The sequence below is a fragment of the Hyperolius riggenbachi genome, chromosome 4, assembly GCF_040937935.1.
Source record: "Hyperolius riggenbachi isolate aHypRig1 chromosome 4, aHypRig1.pri, whole genome shotgun sequence".
Classification (NCBI taxonomy): Eukaryota; Metazoa; Chordata; class Amphibia; order Anura; family Hyperoliidae; genus Hyperolius; species Hyperolius riggenbachi.
This window is the reverse complement of record NC_090649.1, coordinates 291,471,024-291,494,639: the sequence shown is the minus strand read 5'-3', so window position 1 is coordinate 291,494,639 and position 23,616 is coordinate 291,471,024. Positions and strand designations below refer to the sequence as shown.

Here is a 23,616-nt window from a genome sequence, read left to right as displayed (position 1 = left end):
GTTTTAAGAGCCAAAAGAAAAGACCTTTGATTTGATTTGGAGTCAATTCTGCTGCCCCTCCAACCAATAATGAGAGAAACATCTCCAGTCATCTCCAGTCACCTTGAATTTTTGCATTATAAAGACTAAATGTTTTTAGCATAGCATTGTATCATCCTATTTTAGATGGGCATTTTGATAATAATTACAACAAACCTACAGTTGTCCTTTCAGTCTTGCTGGAAAAAGGGAAGTTTTGTTTTTTTTACTTAATTTATTTATGTTTTAATTTGCCCTGTATTAATATATGCACACAGTTTAAAGTGAAAGAAAGTATTCTCAATTAAAGCAGTCCCAAACTCTTGCACAGTAAACAATGGAAAGTCTTATTCAACATATAGTTGCCAAACAATTCCAATGCTCTGTGTTTGTGTACTTGTTTAACCATTTAAGATTGCATACATTAGTTTTTATCAGTAGCTCTGAATAGACAGCAGGAGCTTTGCCCAAGCAGCTCTCCATATAGAGTAAACACTGAGGCCCCGTTCACACTGCATGCGTTTCCAGCCGCGTTTTGGAAACGCGTGCGGGAGGCCGACACTCACGACATCAGACAGTGCATAGAGTGCACTGTCTGATGTTCACACTGCAAGCGTTCCGGACCTGTGCGGTCCGGGAACGCAAGCTGCACGCATTTTTTGCAAAAACGCGCGGCTGTCCCATTCACTTTTCAGTGATGGGATCAGCCACGCAATGCATACAGACGCGGATGGCGTGCATTCGCATGCATTGCTTTCCGCACGCATGGCCGTCCGCATTTGTAATGTGAACGGGGCCTGAGGCTTAACCCCTTTCATTGCTCCCTGCAAAGTGAAACCAACTTGTAAGCTTCAGTTTATCTTACTGAGGCTAATCTTTTACAGCAGAGAGGAAATTGTGAGTTTAGTTTCACTTTAATCTGAAAACCATCCCATACTGTGTGAGACACATCTAAAAAATATGTATTATTATGACCCGTTTTTCCTGATTTTCTCTAAAGTTAGACTTATTACCTAATCACAGTTTATTTAAAACTGTCTGTTTATGTTACTGCTCCAGCTTTTCACATTGCCATCTCCAGGGAACACAAGGCCTAAACACCTTCCCAGAGAACAGTATACACATTGACACCTGTTAGTTATATACACATGGTTGGAGCAAAACAAAAATAGGAGCAAGGCTGCTGACTAGTGTTGGGCGAACACCTGGATGTTCGGGTTCGGGCCGAACAGGCCGAACATGGGCCAGATGTTCGGCATGTTCGGCCCGAACGCCGAACTCAATGGGAGTCAATGGGACCCCCGAACATGCCCATTTTGGGGGCCCCATGGGGTCGCAGGCATAAGGGGGGAGCATGCCCCGGTCGCGGGGGGGGGTCGGAAATTCCCCCCACCCCCTCCGCTAGCGCTCCCCCCTCTGCCCGCTTCCCCATACAAAAAGTTTGAAACAAGTTCAATAGTACCTGGGCTGGTGGCACTGGCTGGCAGTGGAGTGAGGAGGAGGAGGAGTCCGAGTAGCAGAGTGACGTTGAGGCCGGGCAGCGAGCGGTTCAGCGCTAGTACCCTTGTGGTACTTCCGCCCTTTCTCTGACCTCACGTCCTCTGCGTGATGACGCATACGAGGGTACGCGTGATGCGTACCCTCGTATGCAGAGGACGTGAGGTCAGAGAAAGGGCGGAAGTACCACAAGGGTACTAGCGCTGAACCGCCCGCTGCCCGGCCTCAACGTCACTCTGCTACTCGGACTCCTCCTCCTCCTCACTCCACTGCCAGCCAGTGCCACCAGCCCAGGTACTATTGAACTTGTTTCAAACTTTTTGTATGGGGAAGCGGGCAGAGGGGGGAGCGCTAGCGGAGGGGGTGGGGGGAATTTCCGACCCCCCCGCGATCGGGGCATGCTCCCCCCTTATGCCTGCGACCCCATGGGGGGCAGTATTCGGCCGAACAGGGCCCTGTTCGGCCGAACAGGGGCCCTGTTCGGCCATGCATTCAGTAGTTCGGCGAACCCCGAACAGTTTGGCCGAACACCACCAGGTGTTCGGCCGAACTCGAACATCACCCGAACAGGGTGATGTTCTGCAGAACCCGAACAGTGGCGAACACTGTTCGCCCAACACTACTGCTGACACATAAAACATACCTTAGATATAATCAGTGAAATATAAGCCATCGTTCAGTTTTGCTTCATTTTCTTCCATACATTATAAATATAATTTTCAAAAGTGACTTTTCCAATGCAGTTTTAATGGGAAGGCAAAAAAACTAGATAAATATTTATTCCAACGTCACCCTTTTATTGCTATTTTGTAAATAAGAAAAATGACTAAAATACTGTTGCCAATTAACAGAATTTCAACTACAAAAATCAATTATAATTTTGTAACTGAGAGTGCTGCTGTATTTCCTGATCATTGATGTTTATGCAAAGTAAAGCTTGTTTCAAAGGCCATTTTTTATGTTTTGTTATAGTTTTTCTCATTCATCAGCACATTTGTTTTCACAGGGAGATTATTTTCACTGACTAAACTCTACAAAGAAGGGTTGCCTGTAGAGGTAAAATGCCTGTGCAACTGCCAATTAGTCTGGCAGAATAATCAATTTTAGACATAATCTGTCATTAATCACTATGTGCACGTGGTGAAAACACCTGCCGCTAAATAACATCAAGTGGTCAGGATGGGAAATTTACATGGACAAAGACTATATCATCAACGTACTGTATGTGGTGAATAATCACTAAAGCATTAAATCTGGCCTCAACTTGGTTTGGTGTCAAATGTGGGCAAACTTTCAGATTTATAGTTGTTATCCATTATAGCTAAAAAAGGGGACTAACTCCACATGTAGGTCAAACAGATAGATGTGATGGCAAATTGTTGGTTGCAAGTTGTCATTTAGCTGTTTATTTTCTATACTGCTGGATTAAATATAGAGGGATAATTCTATCCAAAACAGCATAACTAGTGAAATAGTAGATGGGAAAAAAAACAGATGGTCAGGATGACTGATTTTACAGGTGGCTGCCCTCTTGGTTGGATAAGTTACAAAACATTGTTGAAAAGCTATGTTAAACTATGTGGTGCCAAAGCATCTGCCTACTATTTTTACGTTTAGCTAAACATGTAATTTAAGCCAAGTTGAATATACATGTTTGCAACATGGTTCTTTGGTGATCAAACGGTGCCTGCAGAAGTAAAGTGCTCATAAAAGAATTGCTTCTCGAACTGATATGTGCTTTGGATACTGTTAGCCAACTATATAAAGCTTTTAAGTTTTGAACAACACATACAGTATACTGTATATTGCTCCTGCATGCAGGCAGATGAATTGCATGTAAATCAGTAAAAGCAATGATCTTACTACTTGAGAAAAGTCATTGAAATCAGTTTGGATGTTGATGGCCTTTAAACAAATTGTAAAATGCACTCCATAAGTCTGTACATTTGGGAAGGGAGTCAACAATATGACTTTCTACAGCAGAGAAATTCATAGTACTTCAGAGGGAAACAGAGCTCAGTGTTTGGATCTCCAGTCAATAAAAAGTGATTGCACAGCTATGCCAGTAATCTTAATCTCTCCCAATGAGAGACTACATGCAGTGAGCATGACCAAAGTACAGACTGCACTAAAGGTGTCCATATACTTATAGACAGCAACCAGATTGACCAGCTGATACAGTAGATCCCTTTGTGATTTGATCTCAGAGGGATCTTTTGGCTGCCCACAATTTTACACAGATTTGCAGTATGGAAAATCTGTGGAGCCGCTGCTGCTGTCTGTAGGGTACCCAGGTCTCTCCCATGTAATGTGCTCTTAAGGTGTTGTCAGCAGAGCTAACTCTCACCTGTCCATCGGGGCGCCTTTCCCTGTGTCTTCTCTCCATGCCATGGCACTCCTCCCTGTGCCTTTGAGCCCCCGTATGCGCTAGAAACACAAAATGTGCAGGGTATGTTAAGTAGAACAGTGAGAACAAGAGGAAAAAAAATTCAAAAAGACCTTATATTTTTTAGGAAATTGATTTTAAAGTTCTCATGCAGAATGTGGGAAACGGTTCCCTGGCCGCCGACTTTACCGGTTAATAGCAAGGCCCCTGTATGTGCTAGAAACACCAAAACTGCACGGTATGTTAAAGGGAAGGTCCAAGCAAAATAAAAAAATGAGTTTAACTTACCTGGGGCTTCTACCAGCCCCATGCAGCCATCCTGTGCCCTCGTAGTCACTCACTGCTGCTCCAGTCCCCTGCTGGCAGCATGCCGACCTCGGAGGTCGGCGGGACGCATTGCGTACATTTTTACGCATTCCCGCTAGTGCAGGAACAATAACTTATACATTTTTACGCATAGAGGTTTAATGCGTAAAAAATTACGCATTGGACCACTAACGCATACAAATGTATGTGTTAATGTTCCTGCACTAGCGGAAATGCGTAAAAATGTACGCAATGCGGCCCGCCGACCTCCGAGGTCGGCAAGCTGCCAGCGGGGGACTGGAGCAGCAGTGAGTGACTACGAGGGCACAGGATGGCTGCATGGGGCTGGTAGAAGCCCCAGGTAAGTGAAACTCATTTTTTTATTTTGCTTGGACCTTCCCTTTAAGTAGAACAGTGGGAACAAGAGGAAAAAAAATGTCAAGAAGACCTTATAGTTTTTGAGAAAATCAATTTTTAAGTTACAATAGGTAAAAAGTATACATTTAAATGCGTAAAATGACAGATAATTTAGCAACCTAACGGCAGTGTAAATTCACATACAGTATATCAAAAGAAAGATCAATTAATTTGATGACAGGGTTTCTAGGGGTTCCGTATGCAGTGCTGCAGACCCCCTGGAAACCCTGTGGAATTGGCAACACTTTGGCCAGGGATCACTATACAGCCCCAATATAGCTGTATAAGGATTCCTGGCAACTTTACCTATTTTCTGAAACACTTTTTTTGTTTTGTTCAGAGTGTGAGAAATGGATAGCAAGAATGTGGAGCCCCGGCCGTGTGAGGCTTTGCACCCTGAGCTATACCAGCCAGCTTGGTCCATGGCATGGGGGGCTCCCGAGGGAGGGGTGGCAAAGTCTCCCCCGGAGCCCTTATCTAACCCATGGACAAGGGTCTGTTCCCCACCTCCGGTACTCCAGGAGGAGGTGGGAGCCACTGACATATGGGGGATTTGCTATTAACCATTAAAGTAATCACAGATTCCAACTAGTGATCACGGATGTAATGCATAATTCTGACTCAAAACCACTCTGATTTCTATCCATAATCGCGATCACTCGGATCTGAAATTGGGCACATCCGAGCAACACTGACTTTTACAGCAAAGAGCAGTATCCTTTATCTCCGTTCACTTCAAACATCCAATCAGGTACAAAGGAATTTTAAAAAATTGGAATTCTGACTCTGATGCCAAAAGATATATTGCTCACTCTTATTACTGCATTTCTTTTTTAGATAATCTCTTCCACAAACTGTGAGCTGGGCAGGTGCGGTTTTCAGTCACAAATTATGACAGACAGACACACAATACATGCATACATCTACTACCTGTCATTACTTCCACCTCAATCCTTTGTGTGTCATACTTCAGTATTCTCTTTCTTCCACATTCATTCTTTATTCCCCATGCTTTGCTATGTGTCTGTGCTAATCTCTATAGTTTTAGTACCTCATCATTCATCAACAGATTTCACTGCATATCATGCTTTATTATACCTCAGTTGTTTTCTACTGAATACTCCAAACCTCGTCCAACTCTATGCCTCTTACCTGATGATACGGTGGCTTATATCTCTGTGTATTTTAATACTAATCATCTCTCTGTGTGCCTTATGCTTAATTTTTCTAAGTAGTCTTTGTTTTTTCGCAAAAATTGTATTTTGCCAGGCTGGTATATTATGTGCCTTGACCAGTGATGGAGGACTGAAGCTACCTTTTCTTTAAAAAACCTAAACTTTTTTTTAGGTGTCCAACATTACTGACCCTTATGTCAGCATCTTCTGCAAAGCCCTACTTATAGATGCTCATCAACCACATGTGGTGATCCATGTATATATAGTCTTGGTATTCACGGCTCTGTGCCTGTTGACTTAAATGCAAAACTGGGAGTGCTGATTGCTAGGTGTCAGCTGACAGAAGAATCTAACAGAAAATTGTATGGTGTGTACCTAGCATAGGGAAGGTTCACACTTACGTCTGTGGAAAACAATCACATGTAGCAAGGTTTTTTGTTTTTTTTCCTTGCATGTGGTAACTGCATTTTAATGTGAATGGGCCTATTGATTAACATGGTTGTCACATCTACCGTAATGAAATTCTGCATGTGGGGACACAGAATGCAATCCATTCAAGTGTCACCTCAACCTTACTGTAAGGCTACGTTCAAAGTAAGGTGTTGGGTTACAAATCTTGCTGAAGCTTTAGCAATGCAATTATATTGTCTAATGCATGCATCACAATGCCTAATTGTGAACGTAGCCTAACTTCTAAGCTCCTAATCTATGACTAATGCTAATGGTAACACTCTGATCCCTAGCACTAACCTATGTCAAACACTGACCCTCATATTAAGACTAGTGTCATACAACAACCATGTCACGCTGATGGGTGTGATCATGACGGCAGCCCCAGGACCGCCTAATGCCAATTGGAGTCAAGTCCTGGGGCGGGGTTTTGCAGGATATCATGCAAGCTGATGAGCACGCATCTCCGTCATCAGTCTCCCAGCGGCGATCGCCATTAGGAGACTGTTATATGCCGAAAAATGCTGTCTAATAATACTGTACACCGCTGCGATCAAAGGCAGCGATGTACTGGGGACAGCCGTGTGGCATGGCTGTCCCCCTGGTAGGCAAGAGGATGATCGGCTGTCATAGGCTGATGCCTATGACAGCTGATCGTGCTGATTGGCTGGCGAGGGGGAGAGAGGGAGAGTAGTGAAAAAAAATGCACACATTTATTAAAAAATAAATTACAAATATTTATAAAAAATAAACAAACATTGGGGGAGTGATCATAGCCCACCAACAGAAAGCTCTGTTGGTGGGCAGAAAAGGGGGGGGTGTAAGCCAACGGTCCTCAAGTGGTTAAACTTAAGGTAACCTAATACTAACTTCATGGAAAACAAGAAAAACAAAATCGAGAGCCCCCAATAGTGTATTATTGATGATGGTGGATAATTTGTACCAGCAAATTGAAATATACTCACAAGTGTGGGTTGCCAAAATTCAGGGAACCACTATATGCACATGAGGGGATATTAGACCTGTCCCCACTCAGGTTAAGAAGTTGCTTTCCGTAGAAAGAAACAAGGGTGTGCACACCCATCCACCAGGTGGATCATAATAGTGTACAGAAGTAACAGAGGCGCCAACAGGATAAAATATCATACATTTAAAACAAAATAAGATGGGGGACAGACAGAGGCGCTGTACTTTATACACACACTTCTAAGTTACTCCTGTTGTATTTTTGCCTGTGGAAGTGGGCTTGAGACCCGTGAAACGCGTTGCATATTTTTAGACTAAGAATTAAAATTTGATCATATAGAATCATTGTGTTTGTCCTGGGGAGGTAAGTCCTACCATACCTCCATCTGATTTTGTTTTACATTTATGATATTTTATCCTGTTGGCTCCTCTGTTACCTCTGTACACTAATACTAACTTCAAGCAATCCTGAATAATAAACTAATGAGATAATGAATTGTATGTGTAGTATTAATTGTAAATAGAACATTACTAATGGAACAGAGTCTTCTCATTTTATTCTCAGTTTAAGGACTACATTTTTACGACTGAATTCTAAACAGCAGCCATGACATACTAATTTAAAGTCTGCTTCATTCAGCTGCAAAAACTTTTCAGCATTAACGTGTTCTCATCAATTGGATGTAGGGTGGACCAAGGAAACCGAGGAATGGAAAGACACAAAGGAAAAAAAACACTATACTACGAGTGCAATATGTCTTTGATGCACTTTTGATTTCTACAGAGTTTTGTAGACTCTTTACCTGTATGACAGTGAACCAAGAGGAACTGTCTCCATACATGCTTTGTGTATCTCTGTGAGTGTTTTATGTTGCCCTGGTCACTGCTAGCTAAGTCTCCATTTCATATACAGTGCACCTATGCAAACACGGCTGTGTACAGGCATGCATGTGAGGTACAAAGTAGGCTGCAGGATCTTTCTTGATACAATGTAACAGATGATCAATATACACCTGACTGTCTTCTGCCTCTCTTTAGTCCTTAACTGTGCCTCTTTCAAAATTACATGGCACCTTAACTCTTCTTGGCCATCATTACTGAAGGTGCCACAGTGGGAGGAGGGTGATGTGCAGGGGTTGGGGGTATCACGCAAATTGGGTGCATGTAGCTTACTTTAAATAATGCTTGAAAGATCAGCAGGACTGCCACGCAACTAGAGATGGTCGGAAATGCTGATTTCTGATTCTGACAAAATGTCCACTATCCAAAAAGTGTATTTTTTTCGATTTTCTGATCTTCACATATTTCCAACGCATATTTCACACTGACCATAGTAACTGGTGGTACCTCAGTGTATGAGGGAGCATGGGACTGGGGATTATCAAAAATCAATAGACAAAGAGGAACCAGGCCCTGCTTCAAATCACCAAAAACTGTATTTATCAACAGAAAAATACTCTATATATAATATCACAAAAAGCGTCAATTAAAACCATACAAATCACTCTCCATGCTTGACATAGTTTTCAGCCGGCTGGGTTCATACGCACGTCACCAAACACCACTCAAACACAGGTCCGTTGGATTGTGCACGATCTATAGGAATATATCAGTGACTCAATCAAGTTGTCTTCAAAGTTTTGTCTGCAGATTCCCACTTATGTAATGACCACAACAGCAGGTCTAGCGTAACACTTGTGAGAGAGAAAAAAAAAAGGGGGGGGGGGGGGCACCCCCAAATGTAAAGACAATCTTGGTATCTTGGTATGATCACAGTTGCAGTCTCATAACAACATCAACTCGGGGATCCACCTCTGTATAGTCCACTGTACTCAACATAAGCACATAGCTTTCCTAGTTGCTTCATACAGTATTGCACTTTAAAGCTGCCTCACTGAGGCTCCCATCACTCAGTTGTCAGTTCCAATTTCCAGTGTCATGTTTTTCCACAGTCCATATGCAGGAGTCTCTGGTTAGGGAGCTTGCAGAAACATGTGCGCACATGACCCAGTAGCAGATTGCTGTTATCCACGCTGCCCCTCTTGTCACGCCACAAGCAGTCAGCTGGTACCACGCTGTCTTGCAGGGCTATCGGTTGAAGAGATCAGCAGCACCACGTAGATGTATTCAAGCTCTTTATTGCATAAAGATAGCGCCCAGGGACAGCGACAGACGCTGTTTCGGAGACAAGCTCCTTTCTCAAGCTGTATAGGCTCACTCAAAAGAGATAACAAACATAAAGGCATTTATATACAGTTTCAATAGGGTCACATGGACCAATCAGATAACATCACAATACAAAAAAGCATAAGTATCCAATCACAGGGCAAAGCATAATGAGAGGACCTGATGGGAAACAGATATGTAAATCAGCAGCCGTTATCACAGCATGATTTGAAAAGTGTCATAACCCCAATGGCCAATCAGCACTTACCAAGTCAGGAGGACCTGATGGGAAACCACAGCAATGTCATAACGCTCCTCCCAATCTCCCAGGGGGCAATGCGAGAAGCGTACTGCTGAAAAACGGAACGAATGACGTCATGACGTCATCCGTTTCCATGCGTAAAAGCGTCCTAGCAATGCGTAAAAATGTACGCATAAGATTCTCAATAGCATCCATGCGTAAAAGCGTCCTAGCGATGCGTAAAAGCGTACAAAGAGGTCTCCGTGCGTAAAAACGTCCAAACCACGCGCCAAAAACGCAAAAAAGCGCGGAAAAAGCACGGAAAAAATGTACGCATAAAATCAAATACAGAACTATATAGAATAGCCGCTATGCCGAACGCAAAAATACGCAAACTGGCGCATAAAACGCATATAAAGCCGAACATGCTGACGAAGTCAGCACCATAAATCATCAGATGATGACCAAAAGCGAAAAAATGCTAGTGCTGTGGTAAAGTAAGGCTGAGTGTGCCATGAGAGATAACCACCCTTATAGATAAATCGTTGTATTAGATGTAAAAGATACAATAACAATAAAGAGACCTGCACATCAAAAAGTAGCAACCCCCAGAATACTCAAAGTGTAACCACAAGGGAAACACACAAAGCTGGACTCGGCAGTCAGCACACCGCCGACGCAGCATAGCAGACCGCACAAGAACATGTGAGGGCACAATATATCAATGAATCTTGTACTCAAATAGGATATAAAAATTTAAATGCAAAAATCTTTTATAAATTTTTAAATTTTTATATCCTATTTGAGTCCATGGTAATCCAATTTCCGTGGAAAAATTCTGCATTATCTGATTGGTCCAATACTTCCTAAACAATTACAATAAAAATAAATAAATAGTTACCTAAGGGTCTGAACTTTTTTAATATGCACGTCGAGAGGTTATATTACTATTTTTTTTTTTTAATTATAAGCTTGTAAATAGTGGTGAATGCAAACTGAACAAATGCACCTTTATTTCCAAATAAAATATTGGCGCCATAAATTATGATAGGCACATAATTTAAATGGTGTAATAACTGGGACAAATGGGCAAATACAATATGTGGGTTTTAATTATGGTAGCATGTATTATTTTATTTTTTTCATTTTTCCTAATATTCCCGTTAAAATGCATTTATAAAAAAGTAATTCTTAGCAAAATGTACCACCAAAAGAAAGCCTAATTGGTGGCGGAAAAAACAAGATATAGATCATTTGATTGTGATAAGTAGTGATAAAGTTATTGGTGAATGAAAGGGAGGTGAAAATTGCTCGGATGCATAAGGAGAAAAAAACAATTAAAGGCTGAAGTGGTTAAAACAATACCAGTTGCCTGGCAGCTCTGTTGATCTATTTGGCTGCAGTAGTGCAGCATGCAGATCTGACTATAATGTCAGAAACCCCTGATCTGCATATTCCTGATCAGGGTCTAGGGCTAAAAGTATTAGAGGCAGATCAGGATCAGCAGGATAGCCATGCGACTGGTATTGTTTAAAGAGAACCCGAGGTGGGTTTGAAGAATATTATTTGCATACAGAGGCTGGATCTGCCTATACAGCCCAGCCTCTGTTGCTATCCCAAACACCCCTAAGGTCCCCCTGCACTCTGCAATCCTTCATAAATCACCGCCACGCTGCTGACAAACAGCTTGTCAGAGCTGGCTGTGTTTATCTCTATAGTGTCAGTCTGCTGCTCTCCCCGCCTCCTGCAGAACTCCAGTCCCCGCCTGCATCCCTTCCCTCCCTGCTGATTGGAGGGAAGAGACGGGGGCAGGGATCAGAGCTATGCAGGAGGCGGGGAAGCAGCTGAGACTGACACTACAGATGTAAACACATCCTCACAGCATGGCTGTGATTTATGAGGGATTGCAGAGTGCAGGGGGACCTTAGGGGGGTTTGGGATAGCAACAGAGGCTGGGCTGTATAGGCAGATCCAGCCTCTGTATGCAGATAACATTCTTTAAACACACCTCGGGTTCTCTTTAAAAGGAAATAAATATGGCAGCCTCCATAGCCCTCTCGTTACAGTTGTTTTTTAAGACCTTATTTCTTTTCTAGCATGTTTTGCTTATAATTTCATAAACCCCATGGGGCTTGATTCACTAACCGGCGCTGCAGGTGTGAAAAGCCCTTTTTGGCCGCTAGTGTGCACAAACCTACTTTGCGCGTGGCCCCGTGCACTGCACGCGCAGCGCGGGTGCGCCGATATTAGTGTGCGTTACGATGATAACGTTGCACCCGCTGGCCCTTAAAAGTCGCACCCGATGCAACGAAAATGACGCATCAGGTGCCCCCGAAGTGGCGCATCATAGCGCTGCTTAACGGGTGCGACTTTTAAGGGCCAGCAATGCGCACTATTATCTGCGTGCGCAGAGAGCGGGATTATTTCAACTGTGTGGGTGCAAACCACCTAACGCCATGGTTTGCGCACACTAACACTTAGGGCACACTTACCGGCTTAGTGCCGGTTAGTGAATCATGCCCCTGGGGTCTGTATTTGAAGTTAAAATGTTTTTGTTGTTTTTTTTGGTTTTGGGGTTTTTTTTTCCACCTAAAATGGTATATTTGCTTGGAATTTAAATTGAACTCTTACATTAGTGCTATCTAGTGCTAATCCTTACCTCTACAACAGCTCTACACAAGATTAATTAAGATTTTTGTTTCAATAAGGATTGTTTACTACTAGTAGCAATAACATTATCATTGGAATCTGTGTAGTAATAAAATTAAACAAAATGCATCTACACCGGGATTCCAACCGTCCGTGAAAGTACGGGCAGTCCATACTACAGATAGGAAATTTCCCCTGTACGTAGTTGCCCATACTTAGAAATAGGTGTCTGTCCAAAAGTAAACAGCCGTGATCTTGTGTGCGCGTGTGCACATAGCGGCTACAGGCAGCATGCCAGGCAGCTCTGTGAGAAGCCTCAGGCTTGCTTCTCCCCTCCAGCACTCCAATCAGCTGTGCCCTTTCAGTTGCTTCTGCCTCTCTCCAGCCAATGAGAGAGAGCAAGAGAAGCAGCAAAGAGAGCCCGCCCCCCACAACTCCCTTCCAGGAAGGAACTGTATTGCTGGAAGCTGCAGCAACTGTGGGCAGAATGAGGAGGAAGCCCCTGAAGGGATGGGAGAATTCCAGCCAGCAGTGAATCAAGACTGGACTGCTGTCAGGCTAGGAGATTCTCTGGGACACGTGGAAGGAATAGGAGGCACCAGGCTAGACTGCACAGTACATACTAAATGTAAGATGAAAAGTCCAGACAGTTGGGATTAGCTTGATTGTCAGCCAGACTTTCTGATCTCTCTTATCTCTTGTTCTTTCAGCATGTATCTCTTCCCAGGCCCCCTCCTCCCCTGCTATCTCCTCTGTCCCAAATGGCTTCTTTTATCACAGGGGTGTCAAACTCAAATAGACGGAGGGCCGAAATTAAAAACATAGAATAGGTCGAGGGCCAACATTCATATTTTCCCCCCTTCCCCCCCACCACCCATTTGGAGTTATCGCACAGCACCACCCAGCTATTTGCACCACATTTTCTCACCGCTGTGGGGAAGAAAAAAACATCCTCAATATAGGTAGGTACCCCTGTATAGGAAGCCAGGTATAGGTGCCTCCAGTATAGATAGGTATAGGATAGCCAGGTAGGTGCCCCGATTATATGTTAGTTAGGTAGATGCCCCCAGTATAGGATAGCTAGGTAGGCGCCCCCAGTATAGACAGGCTTAGGTGCACTCAGTATAGCTTAGCTAGGTAGGTGCCCCCAGGATAGACAGGCTTCGGTGCACTCAGTATAGGTTAGCTAGGTAGGTGTTCCCAGTATAGTTAGGCTTAGGTGCACTCAGTATAGGTTAGCTAGGTAGGTGTCCCCAGTATAGTTAGGCTTAGGTGCACTCAGTATAGCTTAGCTAGGTAGGTATCCCCAGTATAGACAGGCTTAGGTGCACTCAGTATAGGTTAGCTAGGTAGGTGTCCCCAGTATAGTTAGGCTTAGGAGCACTCAGTATAGCTTAGCTAGGTAGGTGCCCCCAGTATAGACAGGCTTAGGTGCACTCAGTATAGCTTACCTAGGTAGGTGTCCCCAGTATAGTTAGGCTTAGGTGCACTCAGTATAGCTTAGCTAGGTAGGTATCCCCAGTATAGTTAGGCTTAGGTGCACTCAGTATAGCTTAGCTAGGTAGGTGTCCCCAGTATAGTTAGGCTTAGGTGCACTCAGTATAGGTTAGCTAGGTAGGTGTCCCTAGTATAGTTAGGCATAGGTGCACTCAGTATAGCTTAGCTAGGTAGGTATCCCCAGTATAGACAGGCGTAGGTGCACTCAGTATAGGTTAGCTAGGTAGGTGTCCCCAGTATAGTTAGGCTTAGGTGCACTCAGTATAGCTTAGCTAGGTAGGTGCCCCCAGTATAGACAGGCTCAGTATAGGCTAGCTAGGTAGGTATCCCCAGTATAGACAGGCTTCGGTGCACTCAGTATAGGTTAGCTAGGTTAGCTAGGTAGGTGTCCACAGTATAGACAGAATTAGGTGCACTCAGTATAGGTTAGCTAGGTAGGTGTCCCCAGTATAGACAGGCTTAGGTGCACTCAGTATAGGTTAGCTAGGTAGGTGTCCCCAGTATAGTTAAGCTTAGGTGCACTCAGTATAGCTTAGCTAGGTAGGTGCCCCCAATATAGACAGAATTAGGTGCACTCAGTATAGATTAGCTAGGTAGGTGTCCCCAGTATAGTTAGGCTTAGGTGCACTCAGTATAGCTTAGCTAGGTAGGTGTCCCCAGTATAGTTAGGCATAGGTGCACTCAGTATAGTTTAGCTATGTAGGTATCCCCAGTATAGACAGGCGTAGGTGCACTCAGTATAGGTTAGCTAGGTAGGTGTCCACAGTATAGACAGAATTAGGTGCACTCAGTATAGGTTAGCTAGGTAGGTGTCCCCAGTATAGACAGGCTTAGGTGCACTCAGTATAGGTTAGCTAGGTAGGTGTCCCCAGTATAGTTAAGCTTAGGTGCACTCAGTATAGCTTAGCTAGGTAGGTGCCCCCAATATAGACAGAATTAGGTGCACTCAGTATAGATTAGCTAGGTAGGTGTCCCCAGTATAGTTAGGCTTAGGTGCACTCAGTATAGGTTAGCTAGGTAGGTGTCCCCAGTATAGTTAGGCATAGGTGCACTCAGTATAGCTTAGCTAGGTAGGTATCCCCAGTATAGACAGGCGTAGGTGCACTCAGTATAGGTTAGCTAGGTAGGTGTCCCCAGTATAGTTAGGCTTAGGTGCACTCAGTATAGCTTAGCTAGGTAGGTGCCCCCAGTATAGACAGGCTCAGTATAGGCTAGCTAGGTAGGTATCCCCAGTATAGACAGGCTTAGGTGCACTCAGTATAGGTTAGCTATGTAGGTGTCCCCAGTATAGACAGGCTTAGGTGCACTCAGTATAGGTTAGCTAGGTAGGTGTCCCCAGTATAGACAGGCTTAGGTGCACTCAGCATAGGTTAGCTAGGTAGGTGTCCCCAGTATAGTTAAGCTTAGGTGCACTCAGTATAGCTTAGCTAGGTAGGTGCCCCCAGTATAGACAGAATTAGGTACACTCAGTATAGGTTAGCTAGGTAGGTGTCCCCAGTATAGACAGGCTTAGGTGCACTCAGTATAGGTTAGCTAGGTAGGTGTCCCCAGTATAGTTAAGCTTAGGTGCACTCAGTATAGCTTAGCTAGGTAGGTGCCCCCAATATAGACAGAATTAGGTGCACTCAGTATAGATTAGCTAGGTAGGTGTCCCCAGTATAGTTAGGCTTAGGTGCACTCAGTATAGCTTAGCTAGGTAGGTGTCCCCAGTATAGTTAGGCATAGGTGCACTCAGTATAGTTTAGCTATGTAGGTATCCCCAGTATAGACAGGCGTAGGTGCACTCAGTATAGGTTAGCTAGGTAGGTGTCCCCAGTATAGTTAGGCTTAGGTGCGCTCAGCATATCTTAGCTAGGTAGGTATCCCCAGTATAGACAGGCGTAGGTGCACTCAGTATAGATTAGTTAGGTAGGTGTGCCCAGTATAGTTAGGCTTAGGTGCACTCAGTATAGCTTAGCTAGGTAGGTATCCCCAGTATAGACAGGCATAGGTGCACTCAGTATAGCTTAGCTAGGTAGGTGTCCCCAGTATAGTTAGGCTTAGGTGCACTCAGTATAGGTTAGCTAGGTAGGTGTCCCCAGTATAGTTAGGCATAGGTGCACTCAGTATAGCTTAGCTAGGTAGGTATCCCCAGTATAGACAGGCGTAGGTGCACTCAGTATAGGTTAGCTAGGTAGGTGTCCCCAGTATAGTTAGGCTTAGGTGCGCTCAGCATAGCTTAGCTAGGTAGGTATCCCCAGTATAGACAGGCGTAGGTGCACTCAGTATAGATTAGCTAGGTAGGTGTGCCCAGTATAGTTAGGCTTAGGTGCACTCAGTATAGCTTAGCTAGGTAGGTATCCCGAGTATAGACAGGCATAGGTGCACTCAGTATAGCTTAGCTAGGTAGGTGTCCCCAGTATAGTTAGGCTTAGGTGCACTCAGTATAGGTTAGCTAGGTAGGTGTCCCCAGTATAGTTAGGCATAGGTGCACTCAGTATAGCTTAGCTAGTTAGGTATCCCCAGTATAGACAGGCGTAGGTGCACTCAGTATAGGTTAGCTAGGTAGGTGTCCCCAGTATAGTTAGGCTTAGGTGCACTCAGTATAGCTTAGCTAGGTAGGTGCCCCCAGTATAGACAGGCTCAGTATAGGCTAGCTAGGTAGGTATCCCCAGTATAGACAGGCTTAGGTGCACTCAGTATAGGTTAGCTATGTAGGTGTCCCCAGTATAGACAGGCTTAGGTGCACTCAGTATAGGTTAGCTAGGTAGGTGTCCCCAGTATAGACAGGCTTAGGTGCACTCAGTATAGGTTAGCTAGGTAGGTGTCCCCAGTATAGTTAAGCTTAGGTGCACTCAGTATAGCTTAGCTAGGTAGGTGCCCCCAGTATAGACAGAATTAGGTACACTCAGTATAGGTTAGCTAGGTAGGTGTCCCCAGTATAGACAGGCTTAGGTGCACTCAGTATAGGTTAGCTAGGTAGGTGTCCCCAGTATAGTTAAGCTTAGGTGCACTCAGTATAGCTTAGCTAGGTAGGTGCCCCCAATATAGACAGAATTAGGTGCACTCAGTATAGATTAGCTAGGTAGGTGTCCCCAGTATAGTTAGGCTTAGGTGCACTCAGTATAGCTTAGCTAGGTAGGTTTACCCAGTATAGTTAGGCATAGGTGCACTCAGTATAGTTTAGCTATGTAGGTATCCCCAGTATAGACAGGCGTAGGTGCACTCAGTATAGGTTAGCTAGGTAGGTGTCCCCAGTATAGTTAGGCTTAGGTGCGCTCAGCATAGCTTAGCTAGGTAGGTATCCCCAGTATAGACAGGCGTAGGTGCACTCAGTATAGATTAGCTAGGTAGGTGTGCCCAGTATAGTCAGGCTTAGGTGCACTCAGTATAGCTTAGCTAGGTAGGTATCCCCAGTATAGACAGGCATAGGTGCACTCAGTATAGCTTAGCTAGGTAGGTGTCCCCAGTATAGTTAGGCTTAGGTGCACTCAGTATAGGTTAGCTAGGTAGGTGTCCCCAGTATAGTTAGGCTTAGGTGCACTCAGTATAGCTTAGCTAGGTAGGTGCCCCCAGTATAGACAGGCTCAGTATAGGCTAGCTAGGTAGGTATCCCCAGTATAGACAGGCTTAGGTGCACTCAGTATAGGTTAGCTATGTAGGTGTCCCCAGTATAGACAGGCTTAGGTGCACTCAGTATAGGTTAGCTAGGTAGGTGTCCCCAGTATAGACAGGCTTAGGTGCACTCAGTATAGGTTAGCTAGGTAGGTGTCCCCAGTATAGTTAAGCTTAGGTGCACTCAGTATAGCTTAGCTAGGTAGGTGTCCCCAGTATAGACAGGCTTAGGTGCACTCAGTATAGGTTAGCTAGGTAGGTGTCCCCAGTATAGTTAAGCTTAGGTGCACTCAGTATAGCTTAGCTAGGTAGGTGCCCCCAGTAATATAAACAGGCTTAGGTGCACTCAGTATAAATTAGCTAGGGAAGTGCCCCCAGTATAGTTAGGCTGGCTTAACTGCACCCTGGATAGGTTAGCAGCTAGTTAGGGTCCCAGCAGTAGGTAGCCAGTTTACCTCCCCTCCCCTTCCTCGGCCGCTCCTTTACCTCCTGGAGTCGTCGGCCAGTCCTGCACTCCAGTCCGCTCCTCTGATCCTCTTCGCTGTAAGCATCACAGGCATCGCTGCAGCTGCCGTGACAGAAAGACAGAAGAGCGGCTCCCCCGGTAACGTTGCACCAACAGGAAGTAATTACTTCCTGTATACATGCCTACTTAGTCGGAGCCACTCTTCTCTCTTCGGATCACAGCTGATGCCTGCAGTGAAGAGGATCTAGGGAGCGGACTGGGGTGCAGGACCGGCTGCCGACTCCAGGAGGCCGGGGAGAAAGAGACATCGGGCGGGCAAAGCAAAGGAGTGATAGAGCGTAGCCACGCTCTATTACTCATTACGAGGAATAGGAGGGCGGACTTGCAGTGGGCAGAGCCAGGGTGAAGGAAGATGACGGGCGGCATGGGGCGGAGTTGCTAGCGTGGCCGGGCCAACTTTTAAAGCGCCGCGGGCCAAAACCAATGTTAATTTAAAAACCAGTGGTGGGCCAAGTTTTCTGGCGCTGCGGGCCAAATTTTCTATTGTTCCCTCTCTCTCTCTCTCTCTCTCTCTCTCTCTCTCTCTCTCTCTCTCTCTCTCTCTCTCTCTCTCTCTCTCGCTCTCTCTCTGAGACACTTGACATATTCTGCAGCACTTTACAGAGTACATAGTCATGTCACTGACTGTCCTCAGAGGAACTCACAATCTAATCCTACCATAGTCCTAGTCTTATGTCCTACCATATTGTTATTATGTATTTATATAGCAGTGACATCTTCTGCAGTACTTTACAGAGTACTATGGCCTCAATTCACTAAACTTATCTCCTGTCTTTAATAACTCTTCTAGAGTTGTTACCATGGTGATAAGGCATGTAGTATTCAGGAAACATTTTACCTCAGGCAAGCCTAAAGTTAACTCTTCTGTCTTTAAATTAACTCTCCAATCCTTAAAATAACTCCAGAGTTAAAGACAGGCTGTTAATTAGCTGCATGTGAAAATAACTACAGAGGAGGTAAATTAACTACAGGAGAGGTAACTTAAGGAATGAAGAGGTAAGATAACTCTCTCACGTGTGGAGGTAAGTTTTCTCCTGCCTTATTATCTCTAGCATGATCTTAGTGAATTGAGGCCATAGTCATGTCACTGACTGTCCTCAGGAGAGCTCACAATCTAATTCTACCATAGTCAAATTCTAATGGCCTTACGCATTATTATTATGTATTTATATAGCACTGCAGCACTTTACAGAGTACATGGTCATGTCACTGACTGTCCTCAGAGGAGCTCACAATCTAATCCTACCATAGTCCTAGTCTGTTTTCACTATAGACCTATAGACTTGTTGTAGGATCCGATATATATATGGGAATTATATTCTATAACATTTATGGAATTGATATGCTACATTAGGATATATTGGAATAGTATGCTATATAGGGGGATGATAATGCTATAGGACATACGGGGTTAATATGCTGTAGGATAGAAATTGGTTATTTCCTATAGGATATATGTGGTTCATAATGCTCTAAATAGGAAATATGGGGATATGTTATCTAGGATAAGGCTAGAAAGCCCGCTACTGACTCCGCCGCCTGATTCCACCCCCTGTCCGTCCAAAACTTTGGGTGTCCAGATTTTTTTACCATTTTGTCCAGGAAAAATAAGAAATTGGGTTGGCAACCCTGATCTACACATCATTGCCAAAAAATATTACATCACATTAAGTCAGAAAATATCTCCCTAACGATCTATATTCAATACCACTGACTGATTTTAACTCAAACAAAATACATGCTGTTTCAAAAGACTGTCTTAATTTGATGTGCCAAAAACGACTTCATTTAAAAATAGACAATAGACAACATCTCCAACCATAGGGCTTGATTCACTAAACCGTGATAACTCAGATATCACACCTTATGAAAAGATATCCCACCTTATCAAAGTTAACACGCCTTATCCGAGTAGCATAGTGAGCTCTACGAACCCGCAGGGGCTCAGGACAGGACTAGTGCCATTGCCAATAAGAAGACATAAGTTCGTAGAGCTCGCTATGCTACTCTGATAAGGCATGTTAACTTAATAAGGTGTGATATCTTTTCATAAGGTGTGATATATTTTCATAAAGTGTGATCTTTGATAAGGTGTGATCTTTGATAAGGTGTGATATTTGAGTTATCATGGTTTAGTGAATCAAGCCCTTAATGTGGTAGTGTTCGTGGAGATGAATGCAAGTATGTGTTCTGGCTATGTTATGTGCACCTGCCCATTTAGACAACTCTATGGGAGTTTGCAATCAATCAACAACATGGAATTAAAAAGAACCTTTAAACAGTAAGAGGTATATGCACTAATCTGTGTTAAAGCGTACCAGATTAATTTAATAGTGTTTAATTTGTACTTATGTGGGTCTTCCTCCTCCAGCCCAATGTGGTCTCTGGCCTCCCTCACCATCCTCTCCGGCCATTCTGTTCTCCCATTATCCCCTCCTCTAATCTGATCAGTCACATCCAGTTGTGCTTTTTTTGTGCATGTGCAGCCCAGGAACCGCATGGGCGCATGGGGCCACCGACCGCATAGGAAGCCCCAGGTAAGTATGATTACAGCACTATTAAGCATCTCAGGTTTCCTTTAAGCAGAATTACATTATACAGTCTAACACACGGTAAGTAGAGCTTAATGCATTACATGCAATGCATGGCATTCTGCTCTACTCATTATGCGATAATACTTTACACACAATATTCTGCTTAATGCAGTTTCCTGCATACACCGGCACTGTGATATGAGTGCATGCAATGGCCAAGAGACTATTTCTTCTGATGATGACTATTTAATGTTGTGTATGTTATACTTACCTGCACTCCCGTCCACCTACACTGCTATACGGAAGTGGGTAGAAATTTTCTTTAAAATTGTAAAAAGAAGGAACATGCGCTTCTAAAATATCAACTACTTTTAATCAGATAATCAGATAAATTAATGAATCGATAAAAATGTATCTAAAAGAATCCTATACTCATAAAAAGCAATCCACAATCATACCTCCATAACATCCACACAGTCATACACAATGCGTGACCTGCCGCATTTAGCCTTCCAGCACCAGGAAAACTTTGGTTAATTTCCAAGATGCAGTTCACTTTTGTTTGAAAGAAACTCAGGTTGCAACGTTACAACGACCATAAGCATTCAGGTCCTTCAGACAAAAAGATTCAATGTGTCCATAGGAGAGTTTTATATGCTCTCCACCGTTATAGATAGAACTCTAGGATTAGTCCTCCCAAGGTTGTACTGATGGTCTATTTTATGCCTCTTGGCTATGTACAAGATTGCTCATAACATTGATCCACTCAAGGTACCTTAAGTTAGATGATCGAGTCCTTTTCTTCTGCTACCTGCGTAGCTGGGAACTCCAAAGCTCTCCGTCTAGATTGCGGTAATGCCCGGCGGCCTACGTCACTTCCTTCTGGCAATCCCAGTGGTGACGCTCGCTCTTCCGGGGTTTCTGCTTGTAGTGTCTTTGTTGTCGGTGACGTCACCTTAAAGATATAGGAGCTCTTTTTCAAAGTGCAACCGCTGAGCGCTTCCACGGTTCACAGCTCTTGAATATCTTGACACACGGAAGACAGAGTTGGTATCTTCACCTCTACGCGTTTCAGCTAAATAACGTTAGCCTTCTTCCTCCTACCTTAAGGTACCTTGAGTGGATCAATGTTATGAGCAATCTTGTACATAGCCAAGAGGCATAAAATAGACCATCAGTACAACCTTGGGAGGACTAATCCTAGAGTTCTATCTATAACGGTGGAGAGCATATAAAACTCTCCTATGGACACATTGAATCTTTTTGTCTGAAGGACCTGAATGCTTATGGTCGTTGTAACGTTGCAACCTGAGTTTCTTTCAAACAAAAGTGAACTGCATCTTGGAAATTAACCAAAGTTTTCCTGGTGCTGGAAGGCTAAATGCGGCAGGTCACGCATTGTGTATGACTGTGTGGATGTTATGGAGGTATGATTGTGGATTGCTTTTTATGAGTATAGGATTCTTTTAGATAAATTTTTATCGATTCATTGATTTATCTGATTATCTGATTAAAAGTAGTTGATATTTTAGAAGCGCATGTTCCTTCTTTTTACATTTATTCAATTAAAAGGTTTGTGGAACCCCCTTTTGGAATATTGCAGCTTAGAAAACCCACTAGCGCCGCTTCCCACTTAGCTTTGGAGTTTTTCCCTTTTCTTTAAAATTGTTTTTTAGCACTTGAAGCAATCAGTTGCTAGAAACCAAGAATAGTACATTTATGCGAACTCGCAAACATTGGAAAACTCCTCTACAGGTAAGTATGAAGCCGCTCAGTCACTTACCAGCCAAGGGTCTGGTCTCACCATTGGTTAATAAACAATCTTAAACCAGATCTGTGGGGCTCAATAAACCACTGGTGGATTAAACCAAAGTGATTGAATGTGCTAGAAAACTGATCCAGTGTTTTGTTTCTTAAAGCAAACCTGTTTCAAAAATTAGCTTAATAATAATGGCTTGTCTGCCATTCTTCTATCCGTCTACTTGTATGTCATGTGTGGATTTTCAAAATCTCTTTTCAGCAAACGGGAAGTTTGTGCACCTGTGCCATGAATGTGTCTCAGTCATTGTACATGAGAATGTCTGTTTCCCGTGAATTGTTTACCCTGTTTCAACTGTCATTTTTTTGTTTCAACTGTCATCTTGCAATGTTGATTTGTGCATGAAACAAGAAACATGATTGGCTATGGACAACAAGCCTCTCACACATGAAGTGTCAGGCTACAGCTGTATCTCTTTCGTTAGAACATCTGTTTTAGGTCAATTGAAGACTGGCGGCTACTAATTCTGTCATCAATCTTACAGTTGTCCAATAGGAGCAGTTTAGTGAGGCTAGCACAATTTATGATACAGACCTGAGTCTTACTTTTTAGACACATTAAAAAGGCACATTTAAAGAAAATGCAATAGACAATGCAGCACAGCCTTTTTGATTAACAATGCAAATATCCTCCCCCCCGTCGAAGCAGGTAATTTCGGTGCATGGTACTCAGTGCCGAGCACCAAAACTAGGCGCCACTATAGAAGTAATGCTATAGTGCGCGGGGCGCATAAGAGTAATTAGGGGTTCCGGCCCAGAAATACTTCTCCTTCCGAGTTGCTATGACTCGGAGGTGGAAGAATAGTATTTAGTGCCACTGAGGGTTTGAACAGCAGCAGGGTAAGCAGTCATTTGTCTCACCTTGTGCCCAGCTTATCAGTGGTGTACTGATATGTGCTCCAAATACTCCCTTCTCCAGTCTATAAGAGAGGCTGTGCAATGATTATATTGACTGATATCATAAGATAATCAGTTAGTTTAACTGATTGCTTATTAAATGCTTTGCATTATTCTTTCTTGCTTAAATTATGTATCCAAACATCTGTCTTGAGTTAAGCTATAACACAATATTTTGCCAGACTATGGCAGTGAGGCCCAGAAATAACGCTTCTGTTGTACAGAAGGATTTTTAGGTTGGTGTCCAAGGACATACTTCAGAACAAAAATAGCTCCATCTCCTAAGTGCAGAATTAGTATTCTTTCTATGGTTTCAGCTGCTTGCGGTGTATTAAGAGGATTCAGGCAGTTCTCTTGAATTGTAAAGTATGCAAAATATACAGCTGAATAAGATTGCAAATGCATGGGAATACAGCATAATGTAAGCATCAAGGTGTGCTTCAGATTTTATATTTCACTAATATGTTTGTTTTTTTCCC

General features: G+C 43.6%; 1 protein-coding gene across 50 annotated transcripts in view; it reads left to right on the top strand.

Moving 5' to 3' along the window:
* LOC137503854 (titin homolog) overlaps positions 1-23,616 on the top strand; it is a 1,065,379-nt gene that overhangs the window by 310,341 nt on the left and 731,422 nt on the right. The gene's annotated exons all lie outside the window — the stretch shown is intronic.